The sequence below is a fragment of the Erythrolamprus reginae genome, chromosome 2, assembly GCF_031021105.1.
Source record: "Erythrolamprus reginae isolate rEryReg1 chromosome 2, rEryReg1.hap1, whole genome shotgun sequence".
Classification (NCBI taxonomy): Eukaryota; Metazoa; Chordata; class Lepidosauria; order Squamata; family Dipsadidae; genus Erythrolamprus; species Erythrolamprus reginae.
This window is the reverse complement of record NC_091951.1, coordinates 263,032,459-263,045,417: the sequence shown is the minus strand read 5'-3', so window position 1 is coordinate 263,045,417 and position 12,959 is coordinate 263,032,459. Positions and strand designations below refer to the sequence as shown.

General features: G+C 41.6%; 1 protein-coding gene across 6 annotated transcripts in view; it reads right to left on the bottom strand.

The window, feature by feature from the left end:
* Positions 1-12,959, bottom strand: part of BNC2 (basonuclin zinc finger protein 2) — a 556,729-nt gene that overhangs the window by 151,151 nt on the left and 392,619 nt on the right. The window lies entirely within an intron of this gene.

Below are 12,959 nucleotides of genomic sequence, written 5' to 3'. Positions count from 1 at the left end.
AGGTAAAATGAGGACACAGATTGTTGGGGGCAATATGCTGATTCTGCAAACCACTTAGAGAGGCCTGTAAAAGCCCTGTGAAGCAGTATATAAGTCTGAGTGCTATTGCTAAGTGCTATTAAATTGAACTGCTCAAACAACAATTGTAGGTTATATTAAAAAAGCATATTACACGATAATAACTGAAGACATGATGCACAAAATACACATTTAAGCGCACTGATAGCAGATACCTGACTAATAATGATACTGTTAATCTCTTTTCAACAGACTGCCTTGTAAATAGATATTTTCCCTCTTCTGTCTATGTTAAGGAGAAAATTATTTAGACAAACAGATACCAAATTGATACACCCAATTATCTACCCCACATACCACAACTCTGTTATTCTGCTACATACTTGTATATCTGTGGTAGATAATTGGATATACAGTAATACCTCATGATACGAACTTAATTGGTGCAAGGAGGAGGTTCGTAAGATGAAAGGTTCGTAAGACGAAACATTGTTTCCCATAGGAAACAATGTAAAGTCAATTAATTTGTGCAACCAAAGAAAACCCCGCAAAAAAACGGCTTTCGGCGACTGCTGGCAAGCCGCGCTGCTGTTTTAAAAGGTGACAGCCGGCCTGGGGGGCTTCCCGGGTTCGGGGTTCGGGGGGGTGCTGGCAAGCCCCCCAGGCCGGCTGCGACCTTTTAAAACACCCGCGCCGCTTCGCAGCTGTCTCCTGAAGCTGAATGCTAAAGCCGAACTTCCGCGTTCGGCTTCGGGAGACAGCTGCGAAGCGGCGTGGGTGTTTTAAAAGGTCGCAGCCAGCCTGGGGGGCTTCCCAGCACCCCCCGAACCCGGGTTCTGGGTTCTGGGGGGTGCTGGCAAGCCCCCCAGGCCGGCTGCGACCTTTTAAAACACCCGCGCCGCTTCGCAGCTGTCTCCTGAAGCCGAACGCTAAAGCCGAACTTCCGCGTTCGGCTTCGGGAGACAGCTGGGAAGCGGCGCGGGTGTTTTAAAAGGTCGCAGCTAGCCTGGGGGGCTTCCCAGCAACCTCCCGAACCGAACCCGGGGTTCAGCAAAATTTTGCCTCTTCTTACGAACTTTGTTCGAGTTACGAACTGGCGTTCGGGAGGCTTCTGGGAAGCCCCGCCGCCCGGCTGTCACCTTTTAAAACAGCCGCGCGGCTTCCCAGCAGTCTCCGCACGCCGGTTCGTAACTCGAAAAAAGTTCGTAAGAAGAGGCAAAATTTTTCTGAACCCCGGGTTCGTATCACGAGTTGTTCGTAAGACGAGGGGTTCGTATCTTGAGGTACCACTGTATAGATTTAGTATCTCTTTATCTAAATAATTTTATCCTTAACATGGGCAGAAGAGGGAAAATATCTATTTGTACAATGTATTCGGTTGAGAGAGAGAGAAATGGAATGGACTAATAAAATGAAAACATAAAAATAATGTCGGCTTTTAACTTTCACTTAACATTTTGCTGTTTGAAAATACATTTTAATACATATGTGCAAGCTCATTTATACACAAAGACTTCACCCAATAATCTTTCTAGCTTTGCCCCTTTTCATTCACAAAATAAGTTCAGCTGTTTCTTGTTTTTTATTCTAAAAGACTGAAGAATCCTTGATGAAGCGTAACGTTTAACAAAATGGACTTCTATATTATACTCCTCCCGCCCTTTTAAATGCAATTTTGTCAGCTTTAAACACTTTCTTCCAGGGAGTCCTCTTCCTCCTTATGTACTTTGGTATCTTCTTTGCTGGTGATCACTGGAGAGCTCATGTACTCTTGATAAATTGCTTTCTTCTATCCCACCATAAATGCCCTTATCATTTCCCTACTGGCTACATTCAGCACGCTTATCCCCTGGGGCACTTTGTCAAAGAATACTGGTTTCCTCATATTTCATTTCTTGCTCCTGATTTGTCTGATCTTTCCTATTTTAGCTCTTTAGTCAACCTTGAATAAATAGCTTTTTAAAAATTAATTTAAAGTTCACAAAAGATAAGGGATTGGCAAGCTTGGGGACCAAAGTCCCATGTCTCTTCACAGAGCGTTCACTGCAGAAATACAAAAGGAAGTATCAATACACATACCATTAATTGTTTGGTTTGCCTCAATTTAAAACTCCTCCTTTTCCTTGACTAAGTCAGGAAAAGCACTGTGCTTTCCATTCAATTATAGAATTGCTACAAACATAACTATAGCTCTCTAGAAAGTTTGATCATCTGATTTTAAAAAACCCCGAGAACTCTCTCTCCCTCTCTCCAGTCAATCCTCCAACTGTAAGTACCATTTTCCCCCCTGTGTATTTTAACTCAATTACAATTACATTGTTGTGATCTATGAGCCATGGTGGCACAGTGTTACAATGCAGGCTAATTCTGCTGGCTGCCAGCAGTTCGGTTGTCACCGGCTCAAGATTGACTCTGCCTTCCATCCTTCTGAGGTCAGTAAAATGAGGACCCAGTTTATATATGCTGGCTCTGTAAAACTGCTTAGAGAGGGCCCTAAAACATTAGGAAGTGGTATATAAGTGTAAGTGCTATTGTTATCAACCTGTACCTTGAAAGTAGTGGATGATATAACTATGACTGTTCAGCAAAAGCTAAATTGTAAAATGTAAAAAGGATGTTGAGGCTCTAGAAAGAGTGCAGAGAAGAGCAACAAAGAGGCTAAAACATATGAAGAATGGTTGCAGGAACTGGGTATGTCTAGCTTAATGAAAAGAAGGACTAGGGGGGATATGATAGCAGTGTTCCAGTATTTCAGAGGTTGCCACAAAGAAGCAGGAGTGAAACTATTCTCCAAAGCACCTGAGGGCAGAACAAGAAGCAAAGGGTACAAACTAAACAAGGAGAGAAGCAACTTAGAACTAAGGAGAACATTCCTGACAGTTAGAACAATTGATCAGTGGAACAGAGCCAAGATGGTGCGGTACTACAGGCCACTGAAGCTGACTGTAGATCTGTAGGTCAGTGGTTCAAATCTCATCACCGGCTCAAGGTTGACTCAGCCTTCCATCCTTCCGAGGTGGGTAAAATAAGGACCCGGATTGTGGGGGCAATATGCTGGCTCTTTTAAAAAGTGCTATTGCTAACATGTTGTAAGCCACCCTGAGTCTAAGGAGAAGGGTGGCATAAAAATCAATCAACCAACCAACCAACCAACCAACCAACCAACCAACCAACCAACCAACCAAACAAACAAACAAACGGCTTGCCTCCAGAAGTTGTGAATCCTCCAACACTGGAAGTTTTTAAGAAGATGTTGGATAACAATTTGTCTGAAGTAGGGTTTTCTGCCCAAGTAGGGAGTTGGACTAGAAGACTTCAAATCCCATCCAACTCTGTTGTGGTTGTTGTTGTTGTTGTGATGATGATGATAATAATAATAATGATGATGCATCTGAAATGCATTGCTACCCTGGAATAACCACTTGTGTTTCTGTTCCGAGGGATGCTGTTGTAACTGGTTTCCAGGTGCTGATGGGAGTGGTGGGATATATATCCCTTCCCTCCCTCAAAATATCCCTCCCTATAACTATTATCCCATACACCGCAAGAAAATGAAAGACAAATGATGAATCTGAACCACAGAACTTCACAAAATCCTCTTTTATTTCTGAAAATGCCACTAGTCCTCAGTTAACTACACAATTGGTACCAGCAACTCCATCACTAAGCAACATGACTGCAAAGTGAAAAACAATAACATGACTGTACCAATCCATGACAGCAGATCCAGCAGTTCTAATTGGGGTCATTAAGTTTGATGTCATATGATTATGATTTGTGAATTCCCGCTGCCTTCCCCATTGAGTTTGTTTGCTGGAAGTTGGCAGTGAAAAGTCGCAAATAGCGACCATGTGACCGTGGGGCATTGTGACCATTGAAAGGGCATGCTGGTTACCAAGGACCCATATAGTGACTGTTGGGGCAGTGTGACAGCTGTAAATGTTAGGACCAGTTGTAAGCCTTCTTGTTCAGTGCCATCATTACTTCAAATGGTTCCTGAATGAGTGGGCATTAGGCAAGACCACTTGTTTGTATCACAACATGTCAAATATGATATTCTGAAGTATCAATTGCCAACTTTTGCAACACTATTATAGAGAAAAAATAGATAAAGCAACATATATTCTTTAATGATGGAAGGTAGGGAGGATAGTAAAGCACTTTGGAAAGAAACCACTTAAATTCTCAAATGAGCAGAATAAAGAGTTTGCTCAAGCTCATCATTATATGTATTTTCTCCCAAATAATATTCATTAATTCACACTGTTTGGAATAAGAAAGACCGCCACATTGCCTATAGGAATATATGTAACTCTTATAGGAAATTCTTGATTTTTCAGTTTGACGATTGTAATGTAAAGCTGGCTCATGCAATACATTTCAGGAGGTTTTTTTCCCCATTGGGAAGATGCCAGAAGTAGTGTCATATTTTCCTTTGGAAATGTTTCTAAGGTTCTTTAAAAGCTTCACCTTCATAGTCCCAAGAGAGCCTCCAGAATACGTTTCACACAGGACATAAAACCTTTGTCTTGAGTTCATGAATGATATATAAGTATGATTTTTTTTCCAAAGGTGAAGAGATTTGCTTGTTTCAATTGACCTTTGGATTTTCCTGAATGGAAAACTGCCTTATTAGAAATATTTTTCCACACTGTACTTTGTAGGTTATCATTCTGTTTCCTTTTCTTGCTAATGGATCGCTTAATACGGTTATAGATTATCCATGCTGGTCTAAAATAAATACAGTACAGTGTTCCCTTGATTTTTGTGGGGGATGCGTTCGGAGACCACCCGCGAAAGTCGAATTTCCGCAAAGTAGAGATGCGGAAGTAAATACACTATTTTTGGCTATGAACAGTATCACAAGCCTTCCCTTAACACTTTAAACCCCTAAATTGCAATTTCCCATTCCCTTAGCAACCATTTAGATTATTACTCACCATGTTTATTTATTAAAGTTTAATTAAAAAAATATTTATTAAAGGCGGACGAAAGTTTGGCGATGACATATGACGTCATCGGATGGGGAAAACCGTGGTATAGGGAAAAAACCCGCAAAGTATTTTTTAATTAATATTTTTGAAAAACCATGGTATAGACTTTTCGCGAAGTTTGAACCCGCGAAAATCGAGGGAACACTGTATTACTATTTTGTTTTATTTAGGGCTAAATCAGGAAATGGTAATTCAACCAATTCTTAGCCTTCTAGATCAGGGGTGTCAAACTCAATTTCATTGAGGGCCACATTAGGGCTGTGTTTGACGTCAAGGAAGTGGAGTAGGCGTGGCCAGCTTGATGTCATTCATGTTGGGGTGGAGCTGTGGAGCTCTGTTTTCGGCTGCGACGGCCATCTGCAATCCTCTGCCAACAAAAACGGAGCAAGGGAGAACCACATGCGGGCCTGCCAAGCTCCATTTTTGCTGCCAGAGGTACCGTAGGCCAGTCCTTTGCTGCTTTCAAGAGCAGCCCTTCGGGCCAGATCTAAACACCCTGTGGGCCGAATCAAGCCCTTCGGCCTTGAGTTTGACACTCCTGTTCTAGATTATTATTTTATTATTATTTATTAGATTTGTATGCCGCCCCTTTCCGTAGACTCGGGGTGGCTCACAACACAATAAAGACAGTTTATAACAAATCTAATAATTTACAGTTTAAAATATTTAAAAAAAACACCCATTATTAAACAAACATACACACAAGCATACCATACATAAATTGTATAGGCCCGGGGGAGATGTCTCAGTTCCCCCCTGCCTGACGACAAAGGTGGGTTTTAAGGAGTTTGCAAAAGGCGAGGAGGATAGGGGCAGTTCTAATCTCTGGGGGGAGCTGGTTCCAGAGAGTCGGGGCCGCCACAGAGAAGGCTCTTGCCCTGGGGCCCGCCAACCGACATTGTTTAGTTGACAGGATCCGGAGAAGGCCCACTCTGTGGGACCTAACCGGTCGCTGGGATTTGTGCGGCAGAAGGCGGTCTCGGAGATATTCTGGTCCGATGCCATGAAGGGCTTTAAAGGTCATAACCAACACTTTGAATTGTGACCGGAATTGATTGGCAACCAATGCAGACTGCGGAGTGTTGGTGTAACATGGGCATTCCTAGGAAAGCCCATGACTGCTCTCGCAGCTGCATTCTGCACAATCTGAAGTTTCCGAGCACTTTTCAAAGATAGCCCCATGAAGAGAGCATTACAGTAGTCGAACCTCAAGGTGATGAGGGCATGAGTGACTGTGAGTAGTGAGTCCCGGTCCAAATAGATGGACCCACTCCTGTTCTAGATGGACACTCCTGTTCTAGATGGTAGGTGGATAAGGATTTACATATCTGTAGAACTGGCAATAATAATAAATAATTCATTACATTTATATTTCATCCAATTCCCAATGACTCATTAATTAATTAAGACTAGTGAATCAAGTACAGAAAGGACAACTCCTACCCTTCTCAACCTCCCCTTCCAAAATAATACTTGTACAGTTTTATAGGTTTTATAAACATAGATTTTCCTATTTGTTCACAAGAGGGGGAGAAACCCCAAAGGTAATGGAATATAGATATATTTTTGCAGATGGAATGTTTTATTTACACCCACGTACTGTACATACATACTTATTCTAAACAGTCCCAGCATGGCCTTGCTAAAATGCAGATCTACAGGGGATTTCCTTCTATAGTTTCTTTCAAATAATGTTTATCTAATCAGAAAATATGTCTTATGTTCTGTTTATTTTTGTGAAAGGAGAGTCCATATTAAGTGTATCCCCCCTACCCCCGGAAAGAATGATCATCTATTTGTGTCATCTTGGATGGTCACTTGATCATTGCTTAACAAATTATTACTCTTTGAAAGAAAATATAAGTTGAATCCTTACATCACTAAATAGATGCAATTGTGGAAGGGAAAGGATTAAAGTGCAACCTCCAAAAGGTTACGTGAACCGAATTCTAGAATCTGTTCTTCTTTCTCTAAATGGGGATTAAATTAAAGAGACATAAAAAGTTTAAAAGAGCACTAATATCCAACACACCTATCCCTGGGGGGAAATGGGCATTTGTAAAGTATTTATTATTTGTTTATATGACGCATTTAACTACTTTGTTACAAGAGTTTGTAGTCTTTTTCATGACAAAATTTAATAGGTTGGTTGTGATATTCCAAGTCCTACGTAGTGTGAAATTTGAATATTTAAAATACTGAATATCCTGTATTAATTTATCAAAAGATGTTTTGTTGGAGAGAACACAAAAAGAAATTTTATTTTGATGTTGCGCCTAGATTCTGAATATTTTTGTTTTTTTTATTTTGGCATTAAAATGGATTTTACAGCTGAAGCAGATTAAAAATGGTGCTTATCAGTTATACTTGCCAGATGCATTTAAATATACTTTGAATTTTCTCCTTACACGTTACAAAAAGTCCCATAAATAGCTGTCTGTACTGTGTCACTATATCAACAATGATAAATTTAAATTTCAGAACGTACTTATTTTTTTAATAGCATCTCATATTAGCCAGCTCAGCATCCTAGAAATCTTTGTGTAACTTTTCTTTTCTCTTGAGATGTTTCGGCATTTAGGGCTTGTGTGCTGTGAAGTGCATAGAACATAGAACCACATATCCATATTGCCAGGCTGCCAAATTCCTTAAAACACAGCAGGTACAGAACTGTCTCAATCATATTATGGCACCTGCCCTCTGGAATGAAGTTCTCCTAACATCTGGATGGCTCCCATCCTGTTGGTATTTTGATCGACTATAAACACTTCGAGTCAGAATGGTTAGTGCACCCCTAAGGGGATGTTAAATGTTGGTGGGATATTTTGGGGTTTTCCTGGTGGGGGTTTTTCCCTGTCATTTGTTTTTGTTAAATAGTTTTTATATTGCTGTGATGTACTCTGAGCTACTCAGAGTTATTTAGAGTTGTACAGCATCAAATCAAATAAAAAATGAAAGGCGATAGAGGTAATGAAGTAACTCCAATAGATTATAAAAGAATATTCAAATGTGATTAATGGACATGTTAAACTTTGGAATAAGATGTAAGTGAATATATTCCAGTTACTATACAACACACTGATTTTAACACTGCTGCAGGAAAGAAGCTAAGAGAAATAGCTGCTTTTCTATGTATATTTTATTGGTATTATGAGACCTTGAATGATTCAAAGGAAGTTAAATACAAACCATGCATTAAGCGAATGGCAAGTGGTCATTTCAATTTATCAAGTGCCAGAAAATACAACACTAGTTTCTATTTCACATATTTCTTAACCACTTAAACTTATCTGTGGCTATGCAAGACTTTTTGTTGACCCCAAACTACTGCACACGGAGAGACTTTTAATAGGTACCACAAAGTCTGAGCATATATTGAACCATGGCCCATATATTGAATTATGGCCCAAGTTTAGTCCAAAAATATAATGTGATTCTTGAGACAAGTTGTGGTTGATCATGAAAATTAGCATTAAGAAGCACTTGGTGGAATCCATTGGAAACCTGAAATACAATAACAATTATCCAATCCAATCCAACATGAGATGCTGTTTTAATTTATACTGTACTCCTTGACTACAATACAGTGATACCTCGTCTTACAAACGCCTCGTCATACAAACTTTTCGAGATACAAACCTGGGGTTTAAGATTTTTTTGCCTCTTCTTACAAACTATTTTCACCTTACAAACCCACTACCGCCACTGGGATGCCCCGCCTCCGGACTTCCGCTACCAGCAAAGCACCCATTTTTGCACTGCTGGGATTCCTCTGAGGCTCCCCTCCATGGGAAACCCTATCTCCGGACTTCCATGTTTTTGTGATGCTGCAGGGGAATCCCAGCAGGGGAATCCCAGCAGTGCAAAAACGGGTGCTTCGCTGGCAACAGAAGTCCGGAGGTGGGGTTTCCCAGCGAGGGGAGCCTCAGTGAAATCGCAGCATCTCAAAAACACAGATGTCCGGATGTGGGGTTTTGAGGACTTCAGTGTTTTTGCGATGCTGCGATTTCACTGATGCTCCCTTTGCTGGGAAACCCCACCTCCGGACTTCCGTTGCCAGCGAAGCACTCATTTTTGTGATGCTGGGATTCCCCTGCAGCATCGCAAAAACACAGAAGTCCGGATGTGGGGTTTCCCATGGAGGGGAGCCTCAGGGAAATCCCAGCAGCGCAAAAACAGGCGCTTCGGCTGGCAAAAGGGGGTGAATTTTGGGCTTGCACGCATTAATTGCTTTTCCATTGATTCCTATGGGAAACATTGTTTCGTCTTACAAACTTTTCACCTTAAGAACCTCGTCCCGGAACCAATTAAGTTTGTAAGACAAGGTATCACTGTATTTATATAGCAGATGAGCAAGGAATAAAGAAAAGAATATTCCCCTTCCTGACTTACCCCAACACTGAGATTTTTACCTCAGTGGCCAAAGGATTTATTCTGCTGTATTGCCATCTATAGAAGACTTGGTTCCAACGTGTGTTAACATTTAACACTCCAACTTATATACCACTTCAAAGTGCTTTACAGTCTTCTCTAAGTGGTTTACAGAGTCAGCATTTTGCCCCCAACAATTTGGGTCCTCTTTACTCACCTGGGAAGTATGGAAGGCTAACTCAACCTTGAGCTTGGTGAGATTTGAACTGCCAAATTGCAGGCAGCTGGCAGTCAGCAGAAGTAGCCTGCAGTACTGCACTCTAACCACTATGCCACCATGGCTCATAGAGTAGACACGAGAAGTCTTTAAAGCACTAATTGGTTCATTCATTTTATAGACAGACAACTGCTACAATTAATAGTGAAATAAACATATGATCTGAAATATATTCACTCTAAATTTTGATAAAGATGTTCTCAGTGGTGGCCTAAGAATAATTCCTTCTTTTTTTTACCATCACTACAGCTCATTGGCTTGCTTCCATCCCCCATGTTAAACCCTGAAGATAAAAAGACAATGCCAATGAAATGTGCAAATTCAATTTCTAATCTTGCTGTGCAGGGTTCAATCTGATGAAGAGGCTGCTGACCACCTGTTGTGCAAAACTAAAGGTTCACAGGGGATAACAGTGATCTACTGTTGGATGTGGTACCTGAGAGGTGCTGCAGGTTGCCAGACGATTCACTGACTGAATTCAAAAGCAAAGGATGCTATTAATATTTTGGCTACTTGCAAGTAACCATAATAAATATTTTCAAAATGTATCTGACTTCTCAGGATGTGTTTATAATTGGCTCTTGATTATAGGTTTAATATATGTGTTTATAATTGGCTCTTGAGATTATAGGTTTAATCCCAATCCCAAATCTCTTTCTTAGCTCTTGATGGATACACTGAAGAGTTATCCCTTCTTTAATTTATTAAAAATGTAGCAAACATAAGAATAGAGAAATATTAAATACAGAAATACTGTATTGCACTTTTTAAGATCTGCTCATTTTCAGCTTGTGCAACACATGAGCAATCTTTTCAATTTCCTTCACATCTCAAGATCAAAATCCCTTGGACAAGGTTGCAGGATTTGGATTTGGCTACTCTAAAGAAAAGAAAAACTAGAAACAGCATTCCATTAATTGAGAGGTTGCCATAAAGAGGAGGGGGTCAACTTACTTTTCAAAGCACCAGAGGGCAGGACAAGAAACAATGGATGGAAAGTACCGTGATACCTCGTCTTACAAACGCCCCGTCATGCAAACTTTTCGAGATACAAACCCGGGGTTTAAGATTTTTTTGCCTCTTCTTACAAACTATTTTCACCTTGCAAACCTACCACCACCACTGGGATACCCCCCTCCGGACTTCCGTTGCCAGCGAAGCACCTGTTTTTGCACTGCTGGGATTCCTCTGAGGCTCCCCTCCATGGGAAACCCCACCTCCGGATTTCCATGTTTTTGTGATGCTGCAGGGGAATCCCAGCAGTGCAAAAATGGGCGCTTCGCTGGCAACAGAAATCTGGAGGTGGGGTTTTCCATGGAGGGGAGCCTCAGGAGAATCCCAGCAGCACAAAAACGGGCGCTTCGGCTGCCAAAATGGGTGAATTTTGGGCTTGCATGCATTAATCGCTTTTCCATTGATTCCCATGGGAAACATTGTTTCGTCTTACAAACTTTTCACCTTAAGAACCTCATCCCGGAACCAATTAAGTTTGTAAGACAAGGTATCACTGTACTGTAATCAAGGAAAGAAGCAACCTAAGACTAAGGAAAAATTTCCTAAACAGTGAGAAGAGTTAACCAGTGGAATAGATTGCTGTCAGGAGTTATGTGCTTCATTACTGGAGGTTTTTAAGAAAAGACTGGACAGTCACTTGTCTGAAGTGGTATAGGACCGTGATGGCAAACTTATGGCATGCGTGCCACAGGTGGCACATGGAGCCATATCAGAGGGCACGCAAGACTTAACCATGTTTCAGCTCTAGCATGCATGCAAAGGCTAACCAGCTGATTTTTGGCCTTGGAAAGGCCGTTTTGCCCTCCAGACCAGTGTTTTTCAACCAGTGTGCCATGAGACATGGTCAGGTGTGCCGCGAAGCTCAGAAAGAGAAGGAAAGCAAGAAAGAGAGAAAGAAAGAGAAAGAAAGCAAGAGAGAGAGAGAAAGCAAAAGAGAGAAAGTGCAAGCGAGAGAGAAAGAGAACAAGAGAGAGAAAGAAAGAAAGCAAAAGAGAGAAAGTGCGAGCGAGAGAGAAAGAGAACAAGAGAGAGAGAGAGAAAGCAAGAGAGAGAGAGAGAAAGCAAGAGAGAGAGAAAGAGAACAAGAGAAAGAAAGAAAGAGAGAGAGAAAGAAAGGGAGGGAAGGAGAGAGAGAGAAAGACATAGAGGAAGGTAGGCAGGGAGAGAGAAAGAGAGCAAAAAAGAGAGGAAGGAAGGAAGAGAAAGAGAGATGGAGAGAGAAAAAGAAAGAGGAAGGGAGAGAAAGAGGGAGAGAGAAATAGAGTTAAAGAGAGGAAGAGAGAGAGATAATTTTTTGTCTAAACTTTTTTTAGCCCCCACCCCACCCCGCTCAATGTGCCCCAGGGTTTTGTAAATGTAAAAAATGTGCCGCAGCTCAAAAAAGGTTGAAAATCACTGCTCCAGACGCTTCAGGGAACCTTCCCTGAAGCCCAGGAGGCAAAAATAAAAAAACACCCAAAGGACAAACCAGAGGTTTGGAAAAACGCACTTCCGGTTTGCCATTATGCTATTTTTTGCACTCTGAAGGGTTCATGGAAGCTTCCTAAAGCCCTGGAGTGCAACAAACCCAACAGAATGGGCAAACTGGAAGTTTTCCAAACTTCCAGTTTGCCCTTTGTGCTGTTTTTTGCACTCCACAGCTCCAGGAAGCTTCTCTGAACGCTCTGGAGTGCAAAAAATAGCACAATGGCAAACTGGAAATGCATTTTCCCAAACTTCCGGTTTGCCCATTTGGGCATTTTTTTCACCTACCAGGCTTCAGAAAGCCCTATACGTATGCACAAGGGGCAGCACAGAGGGGGTGTTCATTTGTGCGGAAGAGAGAAGGAGTATGGTCACGTGAATGCATGCTATCGCACACACACACACTCCCTTTTGGCACGCACACCAAAAAAAGGTTAACCATCACTGGTATAGTGTCTCCTGCTTGAGCAAGGGGTTAGACTAGACTAGAGGACCGCAAAGGTCCCTTTAAGCTTTATTCTTATTGATTGGACCTTGAAATTTTGGAAAACCTGCTCAGTAGTAAAGCTGATGGAACATTAAGCTACAGCTGTACTACCATTCGGAAACTTCAGATCGTGCAGAATGCAGCTGCGAGAGCAGTCATGGGCTTCCCTAGGTATGCCCATGTTACACCAACACTCCACAGTCTGCATTGCTTGCCGATCAATTTCTGGTCATAATTCAAAGTGTTGGTTATGACCTTTAAAGCCCTTCATGGCATCGGACCAGAATATCTCCGAGACCGCCTTCTGCCGCACGAATCCCAGCGACTGATCATG